Consider the following 13,827-nt stretch of genomic DNA (forward strand, 5'->3'; position numbering starts at 1 on the left):
CTAAACTCCACCAGATTTAAAATTACTAATCATGTTTATCTGTATCTTGGCTGGAAAATAATTTGGGCTTTGTAGCAGTTTGCAGTACTGATTCTATTAGGCCATCTATACTAAGCTCCACCAGATTTAAAATTACTAATCATGTTTATCTGTATCTTGGCTGGAAAATAATTTGGGCTTTGTAGCAGTTTGCAGTACTGATTCTATTAGGCCATCTATACTAAGCTCCACCAGCTTTCAAATTAATAATAATTTTTAGCTGCATCTAGCCCGGAAATAATTTTGGGTCTCCTAGATGCGCAAGACACATGAGTGCCTTCTTGCTGCACTACCTGCAACATGACCCTCAGATTGTCAGAATTCGAAGTAATCCTGACTACTGGGTTGCCACACTCTTAGATCCCCCACACTCTTCGATCAACCTTTTCATTTCAATAAAGAACAAAAAATGGTAATTTTTGAAATTATAAGCATTAGCAGGTTATTAGAAACTGAAATCAAACAGTTTTCAACTCAAAACTGTATTCTAGGTGATGTTACATTTGCACATAGGACTGCTTGTTCGAAAGGAGCTTCTGAACTCTCTCGTCCATTGAATTTGTCAGGTTTTGGATGGTTTCTGCTTCAATTGTTTTGCATGAGGACAGAATACCCTCCCACAGCTGTTGCTTAGATGTGAACTGCCTCCCGCCATCATAGACACTCCTTTTGATGATGCTCCAGAGGTTCTGAATGGGGTTGAGGTCAGGGGAGCATGGGTGCCACACCACAAGTTTGTCCCCTTTTATGCCCATATCAGCCAGAGATCCAGATGTGTGATGTGCAGCATGAGACGGTGCATTATCATGCATGAAAATGATCTTGCTGTGGAATACACGGTTCTTCTTCTTGAACCATGGCAGGAAGTGCTGTTTGAGAAACTCCACATACATTATGGAGTTCATCTTTACCCCTTCAGGGATCCTAAAGGGGCCGACAATCTCTCTCCCCATGATTCCAGCCCAAAACATTACTCCACCTCCTCCTTGTTGGCGCTGTAGCCATGTTTGCGTGGGGTGTCCATCAACCAGCCATCCTCCACTCCATCCATCTGGACCATCGAGCGTTGCACTGCACTCATCGGTGAACAAAACAGTTTTGAAGTCAGTCTTCATGTATTGTTTGGCCCACTGGAGCCGTTTCTGCTTGTGTGCAGTGGATAGAGGAGGTCGACAGAAGGACTCTGCATCTTGTTGTTCGGGGGACGTTGGAGGCACCAGCAGCTTCAAAAACTTGTCTGCTGCTATGACAAGGCTTTTTTGCCGCTGCTCTTTTAACCTGACGTAATTGCCTGGAGGAAAGAGTCCTCAATTTTCCCTTATCAGCACGCACACGTGTGTACTGTGAATCAGCTACATACTTCTTGATTGTGCGATGATCAGGATGAAGTGTCTTGGCAATATTGATTGTAGTCATGCCTTGACCTAAACACTCCACAATTTGTTGCTTCTCAGCAGCCGACACATCCTTTTTCTTTCCCATTTTGGCAGAAAATGTAGGCTGCTTAATAATGCGGGACAGCCTTCTTAAGTAGTCTTGCCTTTCATTGGACACACCTGCCAAACTAATTAGCACAGGTGTCTGCAATTGCTTACAGTGATATAAAGAGCCCTGACACACATCACCATCAATGAGTTTAACTGACAAACAAACAAATTCTTCCCTTATCACTCCTAAACACTTTTTGCATAATAATTTGGAACACAGTGTACATGTGCTTTTCCACAAAACACCAGTGGTTCACGTAGTGAATCTTACAGTTCTAACTTGCCAACCGTAGTCTGTATGGAGTTGTTCAATAAAGGGCCCAAAATTAAGATAACATAGACGGGAGAGGTCTCTATGAATAGGAATTCCTAAGTATTTGATACCCTGTGAGGGCCAGGCAAAGGGAAAGTTGGACTGGATGGAATCCTGTATGGATTTGGGGAGGGAGACATCGAGGGCCTCAGACTTCACGGCATTGATTTTAAAATTTGACCATGTAACAAAGTGATCTATTTCAGCCATAACATCAGGGATGGATATATGTGATTGAGTGATATATACTAGGACATCATCAGCAAATGCAGAGCACTTGTACTCGGTGCCTCCCACCTCAATCCACCTAATATTGGGGTTATGGCGAATTGATGAGAGCAGGTGCTCCGTCACTAGGATGTATAAGAGAGGGGACAGAGGACATCCCTGCCTTGTCCCATTGGTGATTATGAAAGGTGATGAAAATGTTCCATTTATCTACAGCCTAGGTGACGTATTGCGATACAGGGCCGTGATTTTGCCTATAAAAGCGTCCTCTAGACCCCTACCCCAAGCTTTTTAAGGGAATAATATATGGCGTGCCAGGAGACTCCATGGAGTGCTTTCTCAGCATCCAACGAGAGTATCTAATTACAAATTTTTAACTGCATCTAGCCCAGGAAATACTTTGTGCCTAGTAGCAGTGTCTGCTAGTCAGCGGATTATCCCAGCTGTTAAGCAAGCTACACCACCTGTAGTTTGGACACTTAATTTTTTCAAAGGAAATGGTTCAGGCCCCCGGGACACTCAGTGAAGAGCATCGGGGAGACACCCCAAGGCATAGGGGCTGGGACTGGCGGTAGGACGCCTTGCGGTGGACCGCCGAGCTCGATCCTTATAAAAGCTTTTAACTGCAGCAGCTTTAGTGGACGCTACTGGAGCTGGAATTACGCGACTGCTGGCATGAGACTTGCCCTCCAATAGATCCTTGTAAAAAGATTTAAAGTGTATTCATTCAAATTAGAGAGACAATTTAAATTAAAAAGCTTAGAGCTGCCTCCACCATGTGTTAGTTGCGTCTTCTGAGCAGTATGTCAGCTTTTGGAAACCTTGGTTTTAACGGTGTTCGAAGGTGTTCGACGAACCGAACCGAACTCGAACACTACCGGGGTGGCTCAACACTAGCGATGACGCCGTCATTAGCGTCAGCATCCCACTTGTCTGTCTTTTGCAACGCTCTCTGCAGAGAATTAAAGAGGAGGCATTGCAGCCAGAGTATGATGAGATGGATCAAGAAGCCATAGCGGGCAATTACACACAGCCCAGCCTCATCTCATCCCAACGTGCATTGGGGAACAATGAGGGAGAGGAGAAGGAGGAGGAGGGGGAAGAACAGGAGCTGGTATCATGCGCTGTAGACGGTAGTACCTGTACAACTGTCATACCGTCGGCTCAGCGTGGGTGGCCTGAGGACAGGGGGGAGGAGGAGGAGGAGGAGAGCATGGTCAGTCGTCATCTTGGTGAGGACACAGAAGTCTTGCCCGTTACCAGTCTGGCACGCATGGCTGACTTTATGTTACGCTGCCTTAACCGTGACCCTCGCGTTGTCAAAATGTTGGGTGACAGTCATTACTGGTTGGTGACACTTTTAGACCCCCGCTACAAGGGGAACTTTCACTCTCTTATTCCTGAGGTGGAGAGGTCTACAAAAATGGGGCAGTACCAGATGGCCCTTGCTGCAGAACTGTTAAAAAAATTCTCATCTGAACACGCTAGCGGCAGAGGTCACAGTTCGTTGACCAACCAAGGCGTACAGGCGAGAGAGACGCAACTCCAATCCAGCAGAGGCAGGGGAACACTGTCAACGTTCTTGGACAGTTTTCTGAGATCCACCCAGCTTACAGGCCCGGGGTACTCTCACAAGGAGTGGAAAGTTTCAAAAGATGGTGAGGGAGTACCTTGCCGACCGTATCAGCGTCCTGAGTGATTCCTCTGTACCTTTTAATTATTGGGTATCCAAGCTGGACACTTGGAATGAACTCGCTCTGTACGCCTTGAGGTCCTGGCCTGCCCTGCCGCTAGCGTGTTATCAGAGCGTGTTTTTAGTGCCGCTGGGGGAAATTATAACTGATAAGCGCACTCGCCTGTCAACTGACAATGCTGGCAAGCTGACCCTTATCAAAATGAACAAGGGCTGGATTGGGCCAGACTTCTCATCACCACCAAATGACAGCAGAGTAATATAAAGTCAAATCCACTGTGTTGTTTCGGGAGGTGTATTCCCATGCACCGCTTCACACCCACACATGGGTATACGCTTCCTCATTTCGGCTGCTTTTTGCTCTTCTTCTTGTCCTCAGCCTCCACCACCACTATACCACCAGGGTGACCGTGGTCCGTGTTGCCAGCTTTGCAAGTTCCTCCGTCCTAATTTTTGGCAGCTTTTGCTTGGAAGGCATAGGCAAAGACTCAATAATGGAAATAATGTTTTTAATATGCTGTCCTGCATGGCTCTTGTAAGGGGCATTAAAATTGTCTTGTTAAGCTACTGTGACCTCCACGTCTCTTCCACGAGGCATTGATATTGTCTTTTTAGCCCACTGTAACCTCCACGTCTCTTCCAAGGGGCATTAAAACCATCTTGTTAAACCACTCTGACCTCCACGTCACTTCCAAAGGGCATTAAAACCATCTTGTTAAACCACTCTGACCTCCACGTCTCTTCCAAGGGGCATTAAAATCGTCTTGTTAAGCTACTGTGACCTCCACGTCTCTTCCAAGGAGCATTAAAACCGTCTTGTTAAGCTACTGCGACCTCCACCACTCTTCCAAGGGGCATTGATATTGTCTTTTTATTCCACTGTAACCTCCACCACTCTTCCAAGGGGCATTAAAACAACCTTGTTAAGCTACTGCCACCTCCACGTCTCTTTCAAGGGGCATTAAAACCATCTTGTTAAGCACTGCGACCTCCACCACTCTTCCAAGGGGCATTGATGTTGTCTTTTTATTCCACTGTAACCTCCACCACTCTTTCAAGGGGCATTAAAACCATCTTGTTAAGCTACTGTGACCTCCATGTCTCTTCCAAGGGGCATTAAAACCGTCTTGTTAAGCTACTCTGACCTCCACGTCTCTTCCACGGGGCATTGATATTGTCTTTTTATTCCACTGTAATCCCCACCACTCTTCCAAGGGGCATTGATGTTGTCTTTTTATTCCACTGCGACCTCCACCACTCTTCCAAGGGGCATTAAAACCGTCTTGTTAAGCTACTGTGACCTCCACGTCTCTTCCAAGGGGCATTGATATTGTCTTTTTATTCCACTGTAACCTCCACCACTCTTCCAAGGGGCATTAAAACCGTCTTGTCAAGCTACTGTGACCTCCACGTCTCTTCCAGGGGGCATTAAAACCGTCTTGTTAAGCTACTGTGACCTCCACGTCTCTTCCACGGGGCATTGATATTGTCTTTTTATTCCACTGCGACCTCCACCACTCTTCCAAGGGGCATTGATATTGTCTTTTTATTCCACTGTAACCTCCACCACTCTTTCAAGGGGCATTAAAACAGTCTTGTTAAGCTACTGTGACCTCCACGTCTCTTCCAAGGGGCATTAAAACCGTCTTGTTAAGCTACTGTGACCTCCACGTCTCTTCCACGGGGCATTGATATTGTCTTTTTATTCCACTGCGACTTCCACCACTCTTCCAAGGGGCATTGATATTGTCTTTTTATTCCACTGTGACCTCCATCAATCTTCCAAGGGGCATTAAAGCTGGCTTGTTAAGCTACTGTGACCTCCACGTCTCTTCCAAGGGGCATGGATATTGTCTTTTTATTCCACTGTAACCTCCACCACTCTTCCAAGAGGCATTAAAACCGTCTTGTTAAGCTACTGTGACCTCCACGTCTCTTTCAAGGGGCATTAAAACTGTCTTGTTGAGCTACTGCGACCTCCACCACTCTTCCAAGGGGCATTGATATTGTCTTTTTATTCCACTGTGACCTCCACCACTCCTCCAAGGGGCATTAAAACCGTCTTTTTAAGCTACTGTGACCTCCACGTCTCTTCCAAGGGGCATTAAAACCGTCTTGTTAAGCTACTGTGACCTCCACGTCTCTTCCACGGGGCATTGATATTGTCTTTTTATTCCACTGCGACTTCCACCACTCTTCCAAGGGGCATTGATATTGTCTTTTTATTCCACTGTGACCTCCATCAATCTTCCAAGGGGCATTAAAGCTGGCTTGTTAAGCTACTGTGACCTCCACGTCTCTTCCAAGGGGCATGGATATTGTCTTTTTATTCCACTGTAACCTCCACCACTCTTCCAAGGGGCATTAAAACCGTCTTGTTAAGCTACTGTGACCTCCACGTCTCTTCCAAGGGGCATTAAAACTGTCTTGTTGAGCTACTGCGACCTCCACCACTCTTCCAAGGGGCATTGATATTGTCTTTTTATTCCACTGTGACCTCCACCACTCCTCCAAGGGGCATTAAAACCGTCTTTTTAAGCTACTGTGACCTCCACGTCTCTTTCGTGGGGAATTAAAACCGTCTTGTTAAGCTACTGTGACCTCCACGTCTCTTCCAAGGGGCATTAAAACCGTCTTGTTAACCTACTGTGACCTCCACGTCTCTTCCAAGGGGCATTAAAACCATCTTGTTAAGCTACTGCGACCTACACCACTCTTCCAAGGGGCATTGATATTGTCTTTTTATTCCACTGCGACCTCCACCACTCTTCCAAGGGGCATTAAAACCGTCTTGTTAAACCACTCTGAACTCCACAGCTCTTCCAAGGGGCATTGAAATGTTGTTTTTAATTAACTCTAACCTCCACGACTCTTCCAACGGGCATTGCATTTCCTCCTAATTTTAGTCAGCTTTTGCTTTTCAATGCATAGGCAAACACTAAGGGAGACCCACTCCCCAATAATGGGTAGAAGGTTTTTAGTACGCTGTAATCCACGTCTGTTTCAAGGGGCATTGCAGTTCCTCATAATTTTTGGAAAGCCTTCCATTCACTGCTTAGGCCAGCAGTGTACAGGAGACCCAGTTGCTATAAATGGAAATAATGGTTTAGTTAAGGCCCTCTGACCTCCATGTCACTTCCAAGGGGCATTGGAGTGCCTCGAAATTGTTGGCAGGCATTGCACTCACTGTATGCCCTATAACTGTGTAGCCGAACAGGTCCTTTTGGTACAGAAACATATCCTACAAGACATGTGTGGTTGACTGGCCTGATATTGATGTGAATGGTCCCTGTTCCTCCTGGTCTTTATCCTTTGCCACCACCTCATCCATCATTCATCACCTGAAGCTTTGTTTTAACGGGAGTCATAGAACTGGGATAGTAGCAGGAAAACATCCAGCAATCCTCGGAGGAGGTAGGATATGCGCCAAAACGCTGACCACCTCAGGCCTAGCCGCTACTACATACATGCGCTTGCATTCCAAGGAACCGAAAGCTAAGGAGATGGATGGCCTCATGATCATTAATAATTTACTCGTTGTGTAGGAGGCCGACCACTGCTGCTGTCTACCTTCTGAACTTTGTGTTGAAGCCTGATTGACCCAGTACCCGCAATCCTCTATGTCTGGAGGACGTGTTGCATCCCAGTGTCCAACTGTGTCCTGGCTTCCACAATATTAACCCAGTGTGAAGGCGTCAGTGAGATGGACCATCCCTGGCCACATTCACTTGTCCACGTGTTTGTGGTTAGGCTGTCCTTCCCACTAAATGCACTGGGGAGGGCACAGGTAATACTTTGGTATGCGCGCTTGAGTATAAGGCGCACCGGTACAAATATGGGCGGCTGGGGACCGTTTATGAAAACCCGTTGTTGACAGCAGTGACCTGGGGGTCAGAAATGCTTCCTGGGGCGATCCCCATGCTGTCCCCATGTCATTTGAGCACTGTCACTATCGTTTTGGGCACTTTTTAGGCTTTCTACAGACTGCCGGGGGTGCCGCCGCAAAAATGCTCGGGTCTCCCATAGACAAACGTTGGGCTCGTTGCTTGGGTCGAGCACCCGAGTATCACGGTGAGCTCGGCCTGAGCTTCCAGCACCCGAGCATTTTAGTGCCCGATCAACACTAATAACTTTAAGGTTTCATTCACATATGTGTTTCTTCATGGATACAGCACATTCTCATTATAATCTATGGTGTTATTCACATATACTTGTTTTTTGCCAGACTGTTTCTCCGTGCCAAACTCACGGAGTCCATTTTTTTCCAGTATCACGAATGAAAAGCGCCAATACAAGTGTATGAGTCCATGAAAAAGATGTACAGCACACAGATGGCATCAGTGCACACTCCATGTGCTGTCCGTATTGATCATTGCAAATGATAGGAGAAGCTTTATAATGTATTTATCCATCCATGAAAACAGACGCATGGACCACACACTGGTGACATACTGATCCAAAACCCTGATGACACTGGTATCATTTTTTAATGTACATGTTTAAACACAGACATGTGAATGAGGCCTAACATGAATAGACAGAAAATTAATCAGATTATACAATACAAGATAAGCTGTCACTCTTGTGCTTGTTAGCACTTGTCAAAAGAATCTGGAATGCTTTCGGTTGCAGAGCATTTATATGTCAACTGCACACTAGGGCCTTATTCACTTTTCAGTATTTGGTCCATAATTGCATATAAATCTGGAGTGGAACCCAAATAGAGAGAAAAACATTAATTCAAAGATTCTCCCCACTTCTGTGTTATGGAGCCACTCCTAGTTTCAGCTTACAAATAATGAAATATTGATCAAAAATACTGATGTATAAGGTTATGTTCTTACACAGGTTTTTTGCAGTGTTTTTTCTGCAGCCAAAACCTCCTCTCTTACCAGTAAAAACTTGGGCTCTAAATGCAGGCATTGCTGCGCTTTTGCTGCATATTTACAGTATTTTTTCAGTGGGATTTTTTTGTGAGGATATGTGTGATTTGTCTACAGTACATGTTTAATAAAGTTACCTAGAATAACATTGGGCTCGTTGCTCGGGTCGAGCACCCGAGCATTTTAGTGCTCGCTCAACACTAATGGTAATACATCAAATTTATAGGCAGGATTTTACAGTGTGTGATTGTACTCTAACACCAGGAAACTTAGATATTTCTTAGTGTCCGCGGCATCTTAAACCATTTCAGACTCCCGTCTTCGTGGAGTATACATTGAACTATCCCTTATGTACCGTATTTTTCAGACTATAAGACGCACAAGACGCACCCCAAATTTTGGGATGGAAAATAGGTAAAAAAAAAATTATGAGATGGGAGTCCATTTTAAAGGTATCTTACCTGGGGGGGCGTTGGAGCGGGGGTAACAGGAGGCATGGTCCCTCAGGAAGCCGGCGGCGGCAGTAGTGGAGCAATGCTGAGGGCTCTGGGTGGGAGAAGGGGGTGCCCCAGCAGCGGGTGGTTGCGGTGGTGGTCGTGTGGGATCTCAGGGAGCAGAGTCCCTTCCTCAGAAACTCAGCGGCAGCAGACACCAGTGTCGGCAGTCAGGCAGAGCAAAGTGCAGTGCATTGCTTTTCCGGCAGCCGCGGCCATCTTCCTGAAGCTGAAATCTACAGGGAAATGGCCACCCGAACAGGCTCATGGGCATACTGGCAGCTCACCGGCCATCTTCCTGAAGCCAAGGACTCAGGGAAATGGCCACCGAGATCCCATTCTCCCATTTCCCTGCAAATCACGGCTTCAGGAGATGGCCGCTGAAAAAGCAATGCACTTTGCTCTGCCTGACTTCCTGGTTCCTGAGGGAGGGACCCTGCTTCCTGCCACCCCGCTCCACCACCACCACAACTCCCCAGCAAGCTACGTTCGGATCATAAGACTCAACCCCCCATTTTCCTCCCAAATTTGGAGGGAAAAAGTGTGTCTTGTGGTACGAAAAAAATGGTAAATACCTAATTCCAACATGACTTATTGATACCACCTATCAATGTTGCTTGAATTGCTGCTTTAGGCCCTGTTCACACTGCTTTTGAATAATGCTTCCATCTACAGTGGGGAAAATGAATATTTGATACACTACCAATATTTTGCAAGTTCTCCCACCTACAAAGAATGGAGAGGTCTGTAATTTTTATCATAGGTACACTTCAACTGTGAGAGACGGAATCTAAAAATAGAAACCAGAAAATCACATTGTATGATTTTTAAATAATTAAATTGCATTTTATTGCATGAAATGAGTATTTGATCACCTATCAAACAGCAATAATTCTTAACAAGACTGGGATAGTCTACAGGACAATAGACAAGAAGCTTGGTAAAAAGGCAACAACTGTTGGCACAATTATTAGAAAATGGACGAAACACAAGATGAGTGTCAATCTTTCTCGATCTGGGGCTCCTTGCAAGGTCTCGCCTCGTGGGGTAGGGATGATTCTGAGAAAGGTCAGGAATCAGCCCAGAACGACACGGGAGGACCTGGTCAATGACCTGAAGAGAGTTGGGACCACAGTATCAAACATTACCGTTAGTAACACACTAAGCTATCATGGATTAAACTCCTGCAGGACACGCAAGGTCCCCCTGCTCATGTCAGCACACGTTCAGGCCTGTTTGAAGTTTTCCAATGACCATCTAGATAATCCAGAGGAGGCATGGGAAAAGATCATGTGGTCAGATGAGACCAAAATAGAACTTTTTGGTATCAATATTCTCGCCGTGTTTGCAGGAAGAAGAAGGATGAGTACAACCCCAAGAACACCGTCCCAACCGTGAAGCATGGTGGAGGAAACATCATACTTTGGGGATGCTTTTCTGCAAAAGGGACATGACGACTGTATTGAAGGGAGTATGGCGTCATGTATCACAAGATTTCGGCCAACAACCTCCTTCCCTCAGTAAGAGCATTGAAGATGGGTCATGGTTGGGTCCTCCTGAAACACACAGCCAGAACAACTAAGGAGTGGCTCCATAAGAAGCATTTCAAGTTAATGGAGTGGCCTAGCCAGGCTCCCGACCTGAATCCAATAGAAAATCTTTGGAGGGAGCTGAAACTCAATGTTGTCCAGCGACAGACCCGAAACATGAAAGATCTGGAGAAGATCTGTATGGAGGAGTGGGTCAAAATCCCTGCTGCAGTGTGTGCAAACAGGAAAGGTCTGACTTCTGTAATTGCAAGCAAAGGTTTCTGTACCAAATATTAAGTTCTGTTTTTTTATTGTATAAAATACTTATTTTACACAATAAAATGCAAATTAATTATGTAAAAATCATAGAATGTGATTCTTAGAATTCTGGATTTCTTTTTAAGATTCTGTCTCTCACAGTTGAAGTGTACCTACAATAAGACCTCTCTAATCATTGTAGGTGGGAAAACTTGCAAAATAAGCAGTATATCAAATACTTATTTACCGCACTGTACATCCCCCAAATATAGCATCTGATGGAACCATAGACTTTTTTGCCACAATGTTAGTCTTTTTTAGACAACATCGGGAAAGGCAGACAACATCAGAAAAATAAAAGAGTCCAACTGAACTCCATTGCAGTTCATCGCTCTGTTGGAGGTTCCTTTTTAATCCTGTTTTTTTTCTGATATTTTGAAGGAAACTCTGGACACACTGTATAAAGCAGTGGGAACAGGATCTTAATGATATGCATAGTGCATGCTGAAATTATACAATAAAATATAGTTCTCAGCACAAAATTTTTAGGGTCAGTGTTGTGATTGAAGCATCCGGAGGAGGAAACATGGAAACTGTTTAGTCTTCTAAGCACACATTCAGACTATACAGTTAGGTAAGAATTTAGTTACAACTTCTGTTAGCTATATATATAAAATGCTTTGTATCGGATTTTTGGCATTGTTTTTACACCCCCTGAAAGTCAATACTTTGCAGAGCCACCTTTTGCTGCAATTACAGATGCAAGTCTTTTGGGTGCTTGTCTCTATTAGTGAAGCACATTTAGACACTGGAATTTATGACCTTTCTTCTAAACAAAGTCGCTCTAACTTAAATTCAGTGGGTTGGTTTTGTGTCCTCAGATCATGCCCCAGATTCTCGATTAGATTAATATCTGGGTTTTGACTATGACATTCCAAGACATTTAGATGTTTCCCATAATCCACTCCAGTGTAGCTTTAGTGGTATTCTTTGGGTCATTGCTCTGCAGAAGGGTAAACCCAATCTCAAATCCATGGCAGACTCATCCAGGTTTTCTTCAAGAAAAGTCAAAGAAAGCAACCACACCGCATGATACTGCCACCATTCTTTACTGTGGGAATGGTACTCTTGGAGTGATGGGAAGAGTTGGGTTTCATCTGACCACAGAACCTTTTTATACTTTTAGAAAGTGTTACGCATGCTGTTTGATCGTATACAAGCATGTTTTCTTTTTAACCCCTTCCCGACGTGGCTAATTTCTGTTTTTGTGCTTTCGTTTTTTCCTCCTCTTCTTCTCAAAGCCATAACTTTCTAATTTTTCTGTCCACATAGACGTATGAGAGCTTGTTTTTTGCGGGATAAGTTGTATGACACCATTCATTTTACCACATAATGTACTGGAAAATTGGAAAAAATTGCAAGTGCAGTGTAGTGCATTTTTTGTGGTATTCTAGCATCCAAAAAAGCGTAATTTTGTCATTCTTTCATTTTTTATGTTTATGGTGTTTACCAATCAGGTTAATTATTTTTATCTTTTCATAGATCGGATTTTTCTGAATGCGGCGATACCATGTTTATTTTTTAAATTTTTTTAATTATCTTTATTTTTAATTGGGGAAAAGTGTGATGATTTTAACTTTTATTTATTTATTTTTTCATATTTTTTAAAACATTTTTTTTAAACTTTTCACTGTAATTGTTAGTCCCCATAGGGGATTTGAACCTGCGATCTTCTAATAGCTTATACTGTACTATATACTGCAATATCATGGTATTGCTGCATATAATAAAAATCAGCCACAGGAAGGGTTTCAAGCGAGCTCCTTAATAACAAGCATGGAGGTCTTCAACAGACCCCAGGCAGTCATGGCAACCCACAATCACATCACAGGCATGCCAATGGGCAAATAACATAATGCTCCCATGTGTCCCAGACTCGCTTGCTTAGTTTACTGCTGCCACCGATACCGATGGGTCCTCTTTCTTCTGATTCTCTTCACACACACACCCAGTTCTGAGCATTCTTTTTGAGGGTATTTTTACTTCTTCCTTTCCCTCTCTTTTCTTACTAGCTAACTACATAAACTGAATCTAACCCACAGATCCCTATTACTCCTCTCCAACTATGGGCTGGCCCTACAGTTAACCCTAGTGACACCTGACTATCAGGAACTGCAGTCTAACAGGAGGACAACAATAAAACACAGTCCATTTTCATATATACAACTATCAGGAGGTGTCATAGGAGTTGGATTGCCATTTCTCCACCATCACATATGCACTCAAGACATTTATTTAATTATTTTAATTTATCTTTTCATTTCAATGTAACCGCTTGGATTACATAAACTCAAATTTAACTGCTGGTTAATTGAACAAAAAATGCAAAATCACCAAGGGGGTGAGAACTTTCAGAAGACATTGTATATATTATAACTGCTGCACAGTGATCTGAAAATGAAATTTGGCATCATGAATTTACGCTAAAAGGATAATCCAGTAACCTTGTGTAACAATGAAAATCTGCATTGCTTTTATTCCTGAAAACATTTCTACAAGTAATATAAATAGCTGCACTGCATCATGCTCCATCAATCTTACTATAACGAATAGATTAACAGTATCAAGATTAAGTGCCATGGAAGAACATGTATAGTAGTGCTCTCTCGTGGGAACTCCTAACATTAATTCAAGAAATTTATGAAACCTCTAATGACAAGTGTTAAATCTTTCAAATATATAGTTGTTCCAGGTAAAGAAGAAGATGAATTGTGTAAGAGCAGAAATTGTGACTGTAAAGAATCTTTATTCTATTTTTTGTACAAATTGCATTATGTAACCACTAAGCAGGTTAACCTCTAAAAGATCACTTAAATATGAATTTTTCGCTGAGACAGAGACAA

This window comes from Phyllobates terribilis, unplaced genomic scaffold (assembly GCF_046119375.1).
Source record: "Phyllobates terribilis strain yellow unplaced genomic scaffold, ASM4611937v1 Scaffold_11__3_contigs__length_659146591, whole genome shotgun sequence".
In the NCBI taxonomy this organism is placed as follows: Eukaryota; Metazoa; Chordata; class Amphibia; order Anura; family Dendrobatidae; genus Phyllobates; species Phyllobates terribilis.